This window comes from Oreochromis niloticus, linkage group LG1 (assembly GCF_001858045.2).
Source record: "Oreochromis niloticus isolate F11D_XX linkage group LG1, O_niloticus_UMD_NMBU, whole genome shotgun sequence".
In the NCBI taxonomy this organism is placed as follows: domain Eukaryota; kingdom Metazoa; phylum Chordata; class Actinopteri; order Cichliformes; family Cichlidae; genus Oreochromis; species Oreochromis niloticus.
In genome coordinates this window covers 31,118,683-31,136,252 of record NC_031965.2, presented here as the reverse complement: position 1 = coordinate 31,136,252, position 17,570 = coordinate 31,118,683, and the positions used below count along the sequence as shown (strand labels likewise).

The 17,570-nt window shown below is 39.2% G+C and overlaps 1 protein-coding gene across 1 annotated transcript in view; it reads right to left on the bottom strand.

The window, feature by feature from the left end:
- The window catches only part of tox3 (TOX high mobility group box family member 3), a 37,264-nt gene that overhangs the window by 16,413 nt on the left and 3,281 nt on the right, over window positions 1–17,570 (bottom strand). The gene's annotated exons all lie outside the window — the stretch shown is intronic.

Genomic DNA, 17,570 nt, shown 5'->3' with positions numbered 1-17,570 from the left:
ATAGCAATTAAGGATATGTTTGCATCACAAAGCCAAGTATCAAGATGCAGTGGCAGGTTATTAACTTAAAATAACCTATGGGAGAGGAGTGATACTGGGGGGAAATAAGGAGGTAGAGGGTGTTTTTATTATGGCTGGTGTACATTTTAGGTCAACGGGAACATTTGACTAAGTCCATGTTCATGAAGAAACTAATTTCCCCCTGATCCGTTACAAAAATATGTATTCTACTTCAGCATTTACATATTAATAGATATAGTCTTTAGTGGTGAGTTAGAGCCATACTCTAAAGACACATTAGTGATTAAGGGAGCTGATAAGCTATCAAAACCCTGTACTTTGGAAAGAAATAACATGTTTTTACAACATTCCCCCCGCCCCTACCAACCCACACATAGCCTGTTGGCAAAATGGCAGCCACTTCCTTTCTTCATAGACAACCATGCTGACAGGTAGGAACAATGGGACATAGAATGAAGAATTATGGGCTAGCAGCTGGGCCCACGAGCACAATGCACCTCTCTGTGAGTGAGGAGAGCAAACCCCAGCCTACACAGCTCAGAGGAGAAAGAAACGCAGCACGTTTGCGTCTTCATGAGAACATTTTACCTGTTTTTAACAAAGCTCTGAAGTCATCTCTTTTGTATGTTTATTACAAAGTCACTCTCTTAAAACATCATGAGAGAAAAAACTAATAGACGGGGGGAGAGAGGGGGAGAGGGAACAGAAAGAGAGCGAGGCAGAGAGAAAAATGCTTCTTATCAGAGCAGAAGCCAAACAATAGTGGAAACAAATTAAGATCAGAGCAAACTGAGAAGTGCATTAATATATTTTCTAGCCCTTTGTGTTTTTTTTCTATACTCTTTTTCTTCTGAGTGGTTAGTATGCGAATGTAATTACCGAAAGAACTGCTGCTAATCAACTGCGAATGGTATCCATTAATTAGTCTATGCCCTGGAGAGAGAGTTGAGAGTCAGCAGCAATGTTAACAGTGTTGCGCACCAATGAGAACAGGGAGCCACAAGCTCCACTAGCAGTTGCTGAAGCAGGTGGTTTGAGCCACCTAGGCTTCCAGTGCCATCTTACCTGGAGCTGTCCTACTAAACTATATCCGACTCAATTACTTGAGTTTACATGTTTGAACAAATGCATGAAGACACACACACACAGACTCACGAGCCTCTGCTGGAAAAATAACTGTCAATTGCTGGCACTGCTTCACTTCCCAGCTGTGTGGAACTTCGAGACATGACATGGCTAGGTTACGTCAGCTACTCAGCTTGTAATTAACCTTATGCTGGGCTTATCTTGGAAGTGTTACTCCGTTCCCCTTCTTCTTTTAGATAATAAATTGAAGTCTCAAAGATATCCTTCTCTATTCAAGCACTAGAACATTGTTCTGATTGTGGGGGAGATATGGCTTCATGCAGGGCTGCTTCCGCTTCTTCTTGCACTGTGCCTGAATGAAAGATTTTTTTTTTTTTTTTTTTAAAGGGGGGCCGCCAGTTGCTCTCCAATGCAAATAGTTGACTGAGAATTTAGAGGGAAAAAAAATTCACAGTGAAAGAGAAGGAACTTCTGATTTTTACTTTGTTGCCTTGAAATAAAGAAAAATAATTTGCCCTAGACTCCATGCAAACTTCCTGCTCTCATTAATAGCCATTTTCAACTCAATTACTTGAAATGTTACACCAATTTTTAAACGAAGAAAACATCACAAGCATGTTTGTGAAAAAAGTGTGTGTGTTTGTGTCTGTGCGTGCGTGCGTGCACACCAATAAAACAAATATCACACAGAGGCATCCCTGAACTGTAAACTGTAAAACAAAGATATTGATCCAAATCACTTCAGCTTCATTACAGAAAACATGATCAAGTCAAGTCCATGTGCCAATTAGTAGTGTTAAACTCCCTGGGCTCCGTCTCTCTGAGTCATGTTTTATTGTGTTTCCAGGCCCCTTTAAGAGCAGTTCAGAATCTCCTCAGAGAACTGTGCCTAACATCCCAAGAAATGTCCCCAGTTACCAGTATCAATCTTCACCATTAAAAGCTGTACCATGTCGGGCCGGAGGCCTCGACGGACAAGCAGAGCAGGGAGTGGAGATTGTTATTTTTATTCCCAATTCATTTCTGGGGTAGGGGGCATTTTGTGCCCATGTTTGCGGCAGTGCCGATTGAGTCAAATGCCAGATTAAATTAAGTGTGATTGGAGGGACCGCGCAGTTGACGGTAAGGGACCATGCTAAAATGGGTCAGTGTAGACAATGAAGGCCCTGTAATTAAAATGATGTGACGAGCTAGAAGAGAGCTGTGGCTGCCATGTGAAGAGTCAAACAACTGTGTGCCTGCCCATATGCAGACCTATACGAAAAGTTCGGGAAATCTGAAGGATGGGATTACTTGATTTTTGGAAGATAAAGGCTCCTAAAATACAACAAAATGGCTGTAAATGTCTAGTACTACAGTCACAGCCCAGACAGGTTTGCTACTTGCAAGAAACCAGCCTCCTCAGTCTTCCCAGTTCCAAAAAAGCCAGTTATGTACTTGGGCTTTGCTTCTTTCAGCAGTGGGGAATCATGAGGAAGCCATAGAAAATGGTGCTTTAAAATAGCTTTGGGGTAGAAGGCTTTTATTAACAGAGTGAATTCACAGTTAAAGGTGCTCTGTAATACGAACTGTGCTAAGAGTCAGACATGGCTACACGGCAGCATAAAATGCTGGTTTCCCAGTGTTTTTATTTCGCCTTCTGCACCACCAGCACATTTCTTCAATAACTGTTTAACAGGAGAGAATTAAGAGCTTACATGGACCCTGATCCTGAAGTGAAAAGACTCCAATGTCTGAATAATCACAGGCATTTAGAAAAGCCAAGCAACCTTGCAGCGAATAGGATACGTGTGAATTTCTAGATTTTTCTACAAATGCAAAGTAATGCTTTTGCTATTCGTCTTCAGACTAGATTTCAGAGATATTTTTTTTAAATCGCAGTGAAGGTTTCAGTTATTCATTATCAGAGACAGTAGTACCAATCACAATTTAAACATGTTTTTTTTTTCCTGACTAAAGCCAGTGTAATTTTGCTTGATTTTTTCCCAGCTATCTTTTAAATCCCACTGCAAGAACATTTGTATGAAAGAATGTCCAGTGGGAAATAAGGTGTTTTACAGCTATTACAGCAAACAAAATTATTTCAACCTCAGGGTGAACACAATATTGCACCAACATGACCCCCTCTCACTCCCAATATGATGGAGTAACCACACAGATCCTATCAGTAAACATGAACTGGACAACGAAGAATCCACAGAATACAAGCCTGAAGAGCCTTTGATAGCACAGCTGCCTTCTCTTCATGCATACAAATGAAATGTGCATATGTTTTGGTGCAAACATCAAATATTGCTTTATCAATGGCAATTAAATGATAAAGCATGACTGGGAAAATGCAAGGTGACAGTTTTCACCAGAAAAGGGAGAAACATAAAAGAGTGTTTTCTTTTATTTTCAAATCAGCTTCAAAAGACTACTGCTACTTGGTTTTACTGTACAATCATAAAGTTATAATATCATAGCTGTCTGTCAGCAGGTAACCAAATTGGACACATTCTTGCTCCATACTGAAAACCACCAAACTAATTCAATCAAGAGCCTGGGCTTTTCCAGAAGCAAATCAACTGCTGACAAACGATTTTACAGTTCAGCTTGAGCTCAGTAATCACAGCCTAGCATGTGTTCTCTGGAACATGACACTTGTGCTAATATGTTCTCCAGTGGTCTCCATAAAAGACAGTGAAAACACCACAGTTAAAACGCAATCTTCGATCCCAAGTAGCCCACTGTAATTTTCTATGTATTATTTTATGCAATTTCCTTTAAGGCCCTGCCCATAACCAGGTTTAGCTAACTCTCACACTGAGTGCAGGAGGCTGGATATTCAAAAGAGCAGCACTGTTTCCTTCCCTGCAATACTGGTCGGGCTGTGTTGTAGCCTCTGGGAAAGTTATCTTCCAGAGGTACTCCTCACCAAATACATGCTCATTTACAACCCAATTCAGCATAAACACTCTGCAGCTGCGTCTCTGGTGATCACAAGGCCTATTCATGCACAGCAGGCCACTGTGCATGCAGAGGCAAGCTGACATATATAGATATATTTCCTCCTATGTGTGCAGCAGTCAATTTGTAAAGCAACTCCACAACACAGCATGTCCACACAGTCAGCTAGCAAGCTGTGTTCTGATCTGCGGGCCGAATCGATTGGTAATTCAGTTTAAAGCTAAAATCATTACTCCCCCCAGCCCAGCACTGTCTTCCACTATTAAGACTGCTAGTCCTTAACTACATAAGGTAGCATTGAGGGGAAGTTCATTGAAAGCATCTCAGTCTTCCTTTGCCTCTCAGTGGTAGTACCCCTACAACAGTGCAGAGAAGCTGGTGTGAGAAAAAGTGGGATCTGAACTAAGCTGATGACAGTGTTGTTCAGGCTGTGTGGTGATTACCTTCCCTTCACACCACACAGACCACTATAGTCTCAGCTAGAGGTATCACAGCTTGCTTTACTTTAGTAAACACTGACCTGGAGGAACACTTTTCAACCCTTGCACAGATATCAAACCTCTCACAAAAAGACTGTTTCCTGGCCACAGAATGGTAGTGATTCTGCTCCGGTGACGGTGAGACACGTTTATTTAGCATTCGATCAGAGAAGGTTAAACGGGGATCTTTAACTTTTGGACCGTGTAATCATTAAAGTCTCTAAAATAATAAACTTTAGGGCATCACAGATGGGGTTGTTATAAGCAAACCCAAAAGCAGAGCCTCTGTTCTTTAAATTACTCCAAACGGTAAAGGAACACTATAATTCCGTCACAGTGCATAAAAATAAGTTTGCATGTCCAACCAAAATGACAAGCTTAACTATCAAAATAAAGGAAAAAGCTACAAGTGATTTCACAGCTCAGCAAATATATATTATATTTTTTCAAGCTTCCCAGTCATTATGGCTGTGTTGAAAGACAGTAAAAGGCGAACTATAGTTTGTGTATTCAGCATGTTCCTTTGGGCAAAATTTATATTCAGCGCAGACACGGTGTATGAGAGCGATAACACGGAGACACAAAAAGACCAGAGTGAAACAGCATTTCTAAAGTCAGCCAGAAAAGCTGTCAATGACTAAAAGTAAACATCTGGCATATACTGCATCCGTTTATTTTTAGTTTTTTTTTTTGTTTGTTTTTTTTAAGAAGACATTTGACCACAACCACATTTTTAGAATGGCTAACAGATCAAGTGACAATGTGAATTACCGATTTCATATTGAAATTCAGATTTTTCCAAATACAATAACTGCTACTAAATACAGATTCCACAAAAAGACTTTACAATGTATTTGTCATTCACCTATTCTCTCTCCCCCTCTCTCTTAGACACACGAACAACAAATTAAAGGCAGTGGAGCTGCCATGCATACCTACTATTAGAAGGAACTGGGTGCTCAGCGTCCTGCACTTGGGCATGTAAGGAGACCAAGGATCAGATCTCCAACCCTGCAATTATTGGACAATCCACTCTACCACTTGAATTATGGGCTCACTAAATTAATAGGATTTGGTAACCACTATGCTAGGAGTATAATGCTATACTAGATAGTAGATCTGTCAGGTTGTATTTATGCACAGAGTTGCTTTGAGGTGTCAGGTATCAAGGGCATCAACACATCTTTAGCAGGAAATGTATAATAATTATAGAAAACGTCATCTCAGTTTAGTGTGTTAGGGTGCTAACATTTGCTAATGTTATGTTAATGTGACATGGTTGTCACAGCTAATAGAAATGGGTCATAAAACAAAGGAAAACCTGGTGCAAAACTGTTGCTACCATTGGGAATCATGAATCTATGGATGTATGTAGGATACAAAATTCAACAGTACTCCGTCCTGCATCCTGTTGAGGTAATAGAGTCTGGAGTAAAGGGTAGACTGACTAAAATGGCCAATGTTAGAGCAGCAATGCCTACATGACTAAAATTAGTCCTTGTTACCCTTATTTTATATCATAAACGCAGCCCTTTGTTTAAAGATATAAACTTCTCAGACTTCTGCTTTCTTGTGTAAATATGGACTTTTAAGTGTAATTTACAGTAGATGTAGCTGGACTCATTTTATAACATAGTCACAGCTAATATCACCGCACTAATTACACAGTAGACCTAAAAGCACACAGAGGTTCTCCATGGCTACTGTTTTCTCTGAGGCCTAAGACTTGCAAATGTTGCCAAAACAAAGACAGTCTCAGGATTCGTCATAATGGACCAATAGCCTGAGCTCAGCAGCCTCAATAGTATGCAGGTCAACATCCAACATCCCATTTTTTCCCTGGCTGTTGAGTCTGCTATGTACTCTCAAGAGCAAATCCTAAAAGAAAGCGCGAGCTAAATGGGGTTCCATCTTTGATTTGGCGGGGTGCAAAGCCATTGGCCCACAGCCACAAAGGAGCTTAGGCAATGGAGAGGGCCTCAGAAACATGGTGTAGCTTTCTCACAATTGCTGCTGTTGCATGGACACACGGCTCTTGAGGAAGTAACATGAGAGAGGCTTGTCTTGTTGGTGTTGTCTGGCTTTTACTGCTAAGCCATGTCTCAAGGCTGTTTACTTTCAGCAGCTTTGATGCAACTCCAACTCAAGATGGTATCAGGGTGTGGATTTTAACCCAAGCTTGTCCTGTTCTGCTTGCCATTCTTCTACTTCAGAGCACAAGGGTGCTATCAGGTTAAAGAAGCTAATAGTAATTTTAAAAAAAAATGGTCAAATGTCAAAAAGTAGAAGAACAGCTTTGTGCCAGTGGAAACAGGTTTGCTTCTGATGGCACTAATGGTTGTACTTTTTTCCTGATTTGTCAGATGGCTTTGTCACTAGGACTTCACATAAAGATCCACTGAAAGCTGCAGGGAGTGGAGCACAGACGTTTTCTTCTTCTTTTTTTTTAATTCCCTGTGTGCTGCTACTGACTAATACAATCATTATGAATGGCTCTGGGAATGTGCACAGTCAAGAGCTTTTAGTGCTGGACTCAAAACAATCCTCTATTTCTTATCTGCTAATGTTGGATATAAAATGATGTAAAAGCCTAAAGTGGTGAGAGCATTAACATCAAACTATTCAGTCCATTAAAAGCCTAATGTATTCTATAGCGTGTTTTTGAGCAATGTTATCAAGTAATTAGCCCAGTTTAACAGTATTTAAAGCTATCAAATATAAAATCTATTTCTTTCTTTTGAGAAATGTTTACAAAAAGGCATTAACAGCAAATAGTAAACTGGAGGGTTAGTCCCATTTTTCCCCCATTTCATAGTTATTTCTCATCATAATTCTCAAGCCCATTAAAATCTTCATGTATGCAACCTGTGTCTTTTCTGTTATTCTTAGCAGAAGACCAGTATGCACAAACCAGCCAGTTGTTCAATCTCTATAAATCTGAAAAGCACAAACTGCTGAGCGGTGACTCATATATCAGTCTATTATATACTACAGGGCTGACTGTATTAAACAAATGGCTAGGCCTGCAGCTGGAAAAGAGAGGCAATATAGAGAGAGCAGAGGTTATTGTCTAATTTAAATCTTGGCTGCTTTCCCAGAACTGTACCACATTCCAATTTGTGGCTGTGTTGCTTGGCGCTACTGACAGAGGTCCGGCTGCAAATACTCTCGGGCTCCTCTCCAGAAATGTGTCTCCAAACTGACAATCAACAAGTTGGCAGAGATTAACGGAATGATGGGAGCAAATTAGGTAAAATAATGAAAATGCACAAATATAGATGCCGTGCTCTGTTATTTTCTTCCACCTGTGGTTGCAATAATGTATCTATAATCATTAAGACTTGATGTGCAACAACACAGGCTCATAAAGAAAGCCAGTACATTGCTTCTGTAATGTCTTTGAGTTCCATAATGAAATAGCAGCTGGAAAAGACATCTGTGAACACATAGTAGTTACAGAATGGTTGAGTGAGCTCTTAGAAGCAATTAGCTGTTTCAAGCATTTTCTCCTTGGCATACTATTGTCCGTTCATCTGCTAGATTGACAGCACACCAGGACATCATTAGCAAACCTGACAGCTGTTGAGTCGCAGGCATTGTTTTTCTTGTGACAGCCACCATCAGGCTAAGTGCTTCACTAGTGTTTTTAACAGTATTTAAACTCAAAATGTCACTTTAACATTTCCTACTTCAAAAGCAGCGTGAGATTAAGATACCAGCTTTGAATAATTACAAACACTAAGCCTCAACTTTGATTCCGTATCATTGCACTGACATTTAAAAAGATTCGGAACAAAGACACATTACACATCTTTTAGTCATAATGCAAAAATTATTCCTCTCCTCTGTGTAAAAAGACAGGTTGGAGATCAAAGGCGTATGAAAAACCTAGAGGTCTGCTGTGTGTGGAAGTGGCATTTTTTTTTTTTTTTTTAAATAGAGAAGATAAGTTAGGAAAGTGTTTACACATTTTTTTAAACAAAAACTAATGCAAAAGCATTTGTTTAATAAGACTTGTCAGTCTGTGGCCAATCAAAAGCAACCATATCTGGACTTAATTTCCCTAACGATGGTATCACACAAGAGAAAATTTCTGATGAAAATAATCATATACATTGTACCTGTAAAAATCCTCCCTGTACAGATCTGTTTATTTCTGCTTTGACAACAAATCCCTTTGAGCACTTTTATCTAATTTCAGTGCAGTCGGCTCAGGGAAGAAAAAAAAAAGAAAAAAAGAAAAAAAAAAAAAAGGGGGTTACTGACATTTTCTGTATTTGAGCCTTGCCCTCTATTTTAGGACCATGCTGAGTTCTTCCACTAAAATAAATGAGAGCACGACAGTCTGCTCTGAACTCGCACCTTTCCGTGCACATGTTCTCCCATCACTCTTCATTTATCTTCATTAGGTTTGTTTGACCCATCACCAATCCTCTGCCAGTGTAAATATAAACACTACAGTCCGTAGAGATCATCTTTACGTGTGATATCTTGCAGAGGTGAAGAGCAGCTGAATGTAAATGGCCAACATTTATGTGAAAATGTTTCTCCACCCACTCTGGAGTATTCGTGTAACAAACCTCGAAAGATAAATTCCACCGATCCAATTAATCAATATATAAACAAAGCCTGTAATGAGAAAAATCAGTGATTTCAACAGGGGGCGCCATGCTGTAAACTACTGACTACAGGTTTAAGCAGGAGTGGGGAACAGAAATCCCACTGTCAACTTGTCATCGGCTAATTTACCTGGAGCCAGAGGGGGAGATTCACTGGACACATAGGGAGAGTTAATCTCTTCATTCATCTTTCGCTAAAGAGATCGACCCAATTAGCTTGCCACATTGACTGACAGCCCTTGTGTCTGCTTTTCTCCCTCGACTTTTCCCTTCCTTTTAAAAAAAAAAAAAAAACGGAAAAGAAAAAGAAAAAAAATCAGGAGTTATGCAGTTTATGCTGGCCCCGGCTGAAGGCTGTGAAAATTATTCGAGAGTACTGTACAACAGTGAAATAATCATGATGGCTTTATTCAAATATGTCGAGTCTGAAATATTCACCACTACAATTTGCTGTGACTGATTAGCCAATGGAAGGGCTGCTTGGGGATAGCTCTCCAGAGCTCTGTAATTGAGCGGATTTGACTTGGGAGAGTTTTTCTTCTCCTGATAACTACACATTCCCTTTTGAAATGTACTTTTCCTTTTTTAGCCTTTCCTGGGAGCCAGTGAACATCAGAGTTCTAACGCTTGCAGAAACAGCATGTATGTAGGACAGTTTATATTCTGATCGTCATCTGTTTAAAATGTGACTCCACATTGTGTGGATTTAATCATTTCCCACTGTATCACTGGTTGAAGGGCAGAGAGTGCAGAGACATCAGATCTGTAACCTCAAAGATCAGGGACAACAATAGCCTGAAGGTCTGCCACTGTGACCATCCATTTGACATAAATCTCTATGTTCCAATACAGATATTGTAGTGACAATTTCCCGAGTGCAGCTTTATATTCTGCAGGTGGTGTATACAAGTGAGGACTCGCAAACCAAAATTAGGAATAGGAAACAGCGCACTGAAAGAAAGAACATCAAATGTGTAACAATGAGCCGTTTCATTTTAATTCTGTATGCATAATTATAACATTAATATGTCAATCCTGATTTTGTCCGGTTCTGGAGACAAGAAAGGCTACATTTACAAATATCTGTGTGCCAAAACGTACTGAAAACAGCTTTCTTCTTTCACATTAAATCTCATTTATTTTCTACAGGAGGAAAAAAAAGAAAAAGATGTTGTTATTCTTTTTCAAAAACACACCACTAATGCTCTGGGGCATGGTTTGTCATTGTTATTCAGTGCTCGCTCACCTACACTTAAAACATGATCCTTCTGGATTTTAATTAAGCACCAAGGTACCTCCCAGGGGGTTCTGGCTTGGCAAAGGAAACTACTTTGATTTATGTACTACTTTGTTGTTCCTGCTTCAAGCTTGCATGTTATGAGAGACTGTGGTGATGAATGAAAGAACTGGGCAATTATTCTTATTTGTTAATTAGTTCCTGTTGGGAATGCATTATTGTGGATTCCAACACTAAAAGATGAACACATAGCTGTCCCTTTACCTTTCAACAGCTATGTTAGGACTGAGAAAACCGAGTATCATGCTACAAGCTGGGTACATGTTCGTACATGTTTGATTGAAATTGAATGTTAAATCAACTAAAGCTGTTAGGAATTTGCCTGATTGTCAAGCATGCCAGCAGAATAATGCAGCAATTTACATGCATCCCACTCTGCCCACCCCACCCACACAGCAGAAAATGGTACAAATCAGCAAAAATACTTATTTGCAGAACCCGATGCAATGCTATTTCAACAGCAACACTATTCAAACAGAATTTACTGGCTGTTAAACAAGCAATTAACAACAGCTCGAGAACATTTAGTAGAAGTGCCAATTACTGATAAACCTCTCAGACTTGGGGATATAGGAGAATTTGACACCATAGTCTTATGCATTAATGCACAAGGCAAAACAATAAACCCATAAAATATTAACAGCCGCATTCAAATCAAAGTGGGAGCTGACGACAAATCTCTCGGTGTCACTTGAAAGGGAAGTTGGCCAGGCACCTCAGTGACACAAGGATGGTTTAAGAGGAAGACCTTGTGCAAGCTCTGCTCTCCTGGATGCATATCAGAAGCTAATGGAGTCTCAAAACTACAGGGGTGCTGCGGGATTGCCACGATTAGCTCGTGGAACTGCTGAAGGTCACCACTGCTGAGCTGAGCAGCCACAAGCCTTCATAAAACCATGCAGCGTATCATTATTTTCAAAGTGTTTCATTATGGACGGTTAACCTTGGCTAACTCCAACCTAACACTTTAATCAGATGCCTGTAATGCTTTTGAAACATTGTAATCATTCAGTTTCTCTTCTTGTTTATCAGCGGGGGAGAAAAATAATATTGGAACTCCTTAAAAAAATGTTTTCCAAGGTTGTGCAGGTATTTGAAAAGTTACACTATTGAGTCAGAACCACTACAGATTAGAAAGTAGATCAGTTGCCTTGGAAGGAATGTCATTTAAATGAATTGTCAGTGGCTGTCCGCAGAAGGAAAGCCCTGGCCAATGTAAAGGCCTCACAGACCTTGATCTTGTTTCTACTTCTGCCATCCCACACTACGACCACATGCAAGAGCTCACAAGCCAGCAGAAACATACATGCACATGACAGTAAACAAGGACATGCTGTGAATGAGCCTCAATTTCACCTCACAGAAATATCAGAAGTTGACTCAAGAATTTCATGGCCCCCATTCATAATCCCGCAATTGAGGTTTCTGGAGAATGGACCTTTATTATGTGGTTGGAGCTTTTACTGAGGCTGTGTCCATTGTTCCTTTTTATCATGGAACTGAATAAAAACTAGATAGATTCATGAATACTGCATGATTTTCATCAAATAGAAAATCTCTTGGAAGAATTCTCAAAGCAGTGTTATTTCAGTAACATGTTGAGAGCTGTTTATTCAAATGAGGACAGCTGATGGGCAATTATAACCAAAAGAATAATGTCAGACGGAAGACAAGAGGTTTTTTTTCCCCATTTTGTTTTTTTAAATGCTGAATATTTTTAATTTGCGTTCCCCACAGGATCTACTCCTGACAAATAGAGATTAAAATCTTTCTGGATTTATGGCAGCCATAAAAAAAGCTGTCTGTTGAGGGCTAGGAAAAGATTATCATCTTAGATCAATATTGAAAAAGTTCAGTGTGCCGTGTCTCATTCTTCAGGTCGGGTTTGCGCAGAAATAAAGAGTGATGGCAAAACAGACAGCTGAAATACAAGTTATTGTTGTTGAATTCCTGTGGCCTTGTTAAAGAAAATGGATACAAAGACATTTCTGACAAACCAAGGTATGAAAGAGATATTACAGAGCAAACATTTAAGAAGAGCCGTTTCACTCCCCTTAGGGACTAAAAAGAAAAAGACAATCCTCAAGCAATCAGTGCTGTGTAACGAGAGCTTGATTCACTGCAACTGAATAACGATGACAAAAAAACTCCACAGTACTCATATCAGAGGATTTCTATCAGTCTTAAATATGTTTATAGAAGATTGAATCAAGCTGTTGCAGGTTGAGATGGCAGATTTTTAACTCAGGGGACTATTAAAACTCTTGTTTAAGGGGTAACGCAGGTCTGTAGGTGGCAGTATTCCTGCTATGGTAGTTACTATATGAACAGAAATTATCATCTAACTGACTCACACTTTGTTTGAGACATCGTGTAAACAGGAGACAAAACGGTCATCAAGGTTATATATTTTACCAGCAAGTGTCAAATACATCTAATTTTTAAAGGAGTGCTTTCATCGTTTCCTGCATGATAAACAGGTTTTCTTTCAAGTTACTCTTCCTTGAACTCTGATGCAGTTTTGCTTGAAAACATGCCATCCATTTCACCATTCAAATAAAAGTTTTATTTACCTACATTATTTAAGCTCTTTGTCCAACGGGTCTAAGGGATATTTGCACACCTGCTACTATTGTCAGTCCTTTTAGTGCAACCTGGTAACAAGCTGCATTATGGGAATGTGTGATGTAGGAGGGGGGGCAGGAGAAAAAGGGAGGATTAATCACACTGTGTAACAAGTAATACTACACACCTGCAGCTCATAGCGCTGTAATGAGAGAGAAATTCACACTCAACCTGATATATGAACAAAGGTTGGGATCATGAATAATAATATCTATGACGAGGCTGGTTTAGTTTTAACAGTTAAAGCAAATGGAAGCATATAACAAATTCAACCCCAAACCAAACCTAAGCTTTCCCATTCATTTATCCCCTTCAGTAATATCTCAGTTTTGAATAGGTTTCAGTATTTATCTAACTCAAAGGTCATTTAGATGCAGAAATTAGGAAAAGCTGAAAGAACGAAGCCTAAATGTGAAGATAGAAGCAATAAATTCAACCTGCACTGCTAAGAAAATATTACCCATAACTGTATGAGACATCCATCAGTGGCCTGTGCTCCTTACAAAGAGCCAAAGGCTTAAGTCAAGCAAGTCAAGTTAAAAGGAAAACAGCAGAATGTTTTGATACAGTCTGTGAGCCCATTAAGAGAATTGGACATTAGATCTATGAAACATGGAATGGCTGCCTCTCTGGAAAGCTTTAAAAATGAATGCGTCTTAACAGCGAGGCTAACCACTAAAGGGACACAACACTTATTGAATCAGCCAACCAGAAGTGATTGACTGGTCCTTTTGAAACTGCTTAATTCACGGTTAAAAACTGTTTTCTGGAGCACAGGGAGTTTTCCTTCCTGCTTTTAATAAGTCAGCAAGGTTGAAGCTGTCAAAAATTTAATGAGCCAAAACCAGATTAAAACAGTTGATCATAGTGGAAAAATCTCTCTTAAGGGGCTCTGTCTTGAACAAAAATGGGCATAGCATTGACTCCTTCAATATAACTTCTGAAGGTTAATGATATCTTTGGCCTTACATAACTTCAAGGTGCATTACACTAGAAGAGGTTGGTGTTGTTTAAGAATTGTACACAACAACATGCATGGAAGGAACCATCATATTGGTAACATATGCTAACAACAAAACCTCTTAGTTAATCCTTCTTTTCAAACATCGCTTGCCAAAAGCTTTAGAAATCATAGCATTTACTGTTTCATTGATTTCCTGTCATATGGTCAACAAGAATCATAGATACCATTCAATAAAAATATGATCTTGTAGTGCTGTACCTCGGGATTGCATAGTACAATCCCATGAGGATTTGGGTGAGTGCTACTTTGCGCTTCAGGCAATCTCTGCAATGACACAGACACCTTTGACATAACCTCACAACCATTAATTTTTCCACACTGTTAATCATTTTACTTGTTGTTTACATATTGCACCTCTAAAAAGGCAATGCGTACGTCTTCACGTCACAGCTTAACAAGCCTCTTGTACGCCAACTCTGTTTGGTATTTGAGTAAACCCTCAGTCTTATCTAAAGACCATCAAACCCTAAAACTAAATCTCAACCCCCTCGCTGACCTGGACAATGTCATCTTTTCCACTTTTATAGAGAACTCTGTGGTCTAGATGAGTTCCATCTTTTGGTGGATCTCTGAGTTATGGTTGCTTTTTAAGTGAGCCCAGCTCATGCTAATGCTTTGCCATACAACTTCAACATATGTTTTAATGAAGTCAGCAGTGAAATTATTACTGTCATTTTTCATTTGGACTTTAATGATGCATTAACTAATTAGATATTTGAGAAAATTCATAACACGGCTCCACATGTAACTAAGAACTTAAAGATCTAAATGATGTTAATTTACATTTTTTAAAGCAATCCAAATGAGAACAAGTGTTGATTCATCCAGAAAGCAGATACCCAGAAAGTCCTTAAAACACTGAAAAGAAAAAACAACAACTCTTCTGTAATAACTTACCATAATCTTTTGTTATGATTCATGATTTGAACGGTGTAGTGATGTTGTTTACATGACAACACTGTGCATCTGTTCTCTTTATACCACTGGAAGAGATGTTTTTGAAACAGCCACATAGCTACACATAGTCAAAAGGGAGAATTTTCTGTAGTTTTATTAAGCAGAGCAAGGACAAATAATGGTGGAGTGGATGCTTGAGGTGAAACTATATGCACAAGGAAAGCCTACAGCATAAAGACACTCCATATGCAAGCATGATTTCTTTTTTTGCTTTTAATGTGGTTTCCCCTATTTTTCATTGGACATGAGATTACACAAGCAAGATGGTTCTTGTCTATAGAATGGTGCCTTATGGTTTGTAAATCCACCAGTTGGGAAATAACTTCATAGTGTGAGGTCTGCCTAAATGAACCACGCTGAGTAATGCACAAGGAGATGTAATGAAGTGGATTTATGAGCAGTGATGGCAAGATTACAGAAGGTCTTTACGAGTGCTGATCTGGGTAATGGTCTATGTCTGTTGAAGATTTCAGAGCTGGAGGATTTGTCACATCCACCTCATAAACAAAGTGGACAACCTGATGTTATGTTTTCCACTCTGTTGGATCAGATTGTCATACAGTTGCAGAATCCTTGTGGGATCAAAGCAACAACCATTAATGTTGCTCAGAAGAAATGGCATGCAGAAAATGGAGCTGGGCATTTACAAAATACGTGTAGTGCTGTCTGTCACATATAGCAGTCATTCTTAGAGACAGGAGCTCCAAGTACAGAGTGCGTCTTCGTGTAGAACAAACTAAAAATAACACTCTCTAGTCTCACTGGGAAAATTAGGTGTTTAATAAATCTGCTGAACTACATCTCCTGACAAGCTACAATTAAAGGACTCAGCAAAACACATCAGCTATTCACTTCTTGGACATTTAAACATTTAACATGCACCTTGGAGTCATATCCATCAAGTGTTGAGTTTGACAAAGCAGACAGCCTCCCTGCCCCTCCCCAAGACACGCACACACGGCATTACCGCGCACACACACATTTAAAGTTGTGTTTGGATATGTTTAGAATGTGTGTGATGAAATGGCACCAGCTGTGTACACTGGAGAGATGCACAAGGCCCCCTGGTTAAGAGAGTTAACCCCTTCCCTCCCGCTGGAGCTTAAGTGACAACAGAGACAAAAGAAACCTGACGTACTATGCTTTGGACATAAGAGGTTATTGCCCAGGGGTTAGCTAATGTGAAGCTACATTAATTCACTTCCCCCAGACCTTAAAATCTGTGTTGTTCCTGGTTTCCTTACATATGCATGTGTCAGTGGAGCCCATATAAACTAAGTAGTTCATGGCCTACGGCCCATTTCCCCCGCTCAGTAAAATCCTTTAAGAAGTGCATCATTTTGGGTCTTGAAGAACTTTCTAATCAGGGAATAACAGCAGAGCTAGTCTGTCATATTATAGCTTGTGGATGATAAAATACAAAGCCGACAATAAACAAATTATCCAGGGTCCTTTATCAATATCTGGTCGAGAAACAAAAAATAAAGCATGTGTAGCTAAAGAGGATTTGTCATCGAGATCATTTCTCAGAAAAGACTTATTATGCTGCACATAAGGCTGTAATCCTTAACAACTGAGTCCAAGTTGATTTGGCACTACCTGTTGTTAATAGTCTGTGGTTTCATGCAACAGCAAACACAGCATGTGCATCTTAAAATCAGTGTACAGTGCAACCGCCAAACTATTAACCCTGTCTTAATCAGTAATCAGTTTGTTACCTTTGCAGGTTAATTGGTTGGTGAAACATGTCTATAGTTTGGATTTTTTTCCAGACACACAGTCAGCAAATATGATTTTTGAATATATAAGTTGTTAAAATGCTGACAACATTATTAAAAAAAAAAAAAAGCTTAGTCACAAATTTCTAAGATGTTTAATTATAGTTTGCCCTTTCCTTTTAAAATGCTTCATTAAGCACGACTGTTGCATGTCTCTTAACAGCACTACACAGCAACACAGCAGAGATCCCGCAAGACTTTTTCCCCCCTTTTGTAGTTTTTGTTATGCACAAAGGCTATGGAATTTTATAGCAATGTGTTTATCTACATCCCTCTGCTACACTGCCTTTAAAATACTCCAATGTATGGTCAATTCTCAACTGCAATGAATTATAATGTCTCTGTGGTGCTGGTATTAGTTTTCCAAATAAACCTTCAGTGTTAGCACCAATGCAGGTGAGGAGTTTGTATTAACATCTGTTGGTGATTTCTTGGCGCCTGGAGGTAATGAAAGTCCACACTAAATGGATACTGTATCTGAAACATTATTAAACCTTTAGGAAAAAAAGACCAGATGGCCATAAATATGGGAATAACAGAGGGTCTCTTTCAAGAAACCATTAAAGTCAATCACATTTCACTTTTACAAATACCAAAACTAGTTAAATCCGAACAGCTCTTTGTCTTCGGTTTATGTTGTGCCTGACTGAGGAGCTTGCCTAGAGAAAACAAGCAGCCTTAACCATCTTCCATCACTGAAATTTCTTTGAATAATAAATTAGACAAATGAGCTAT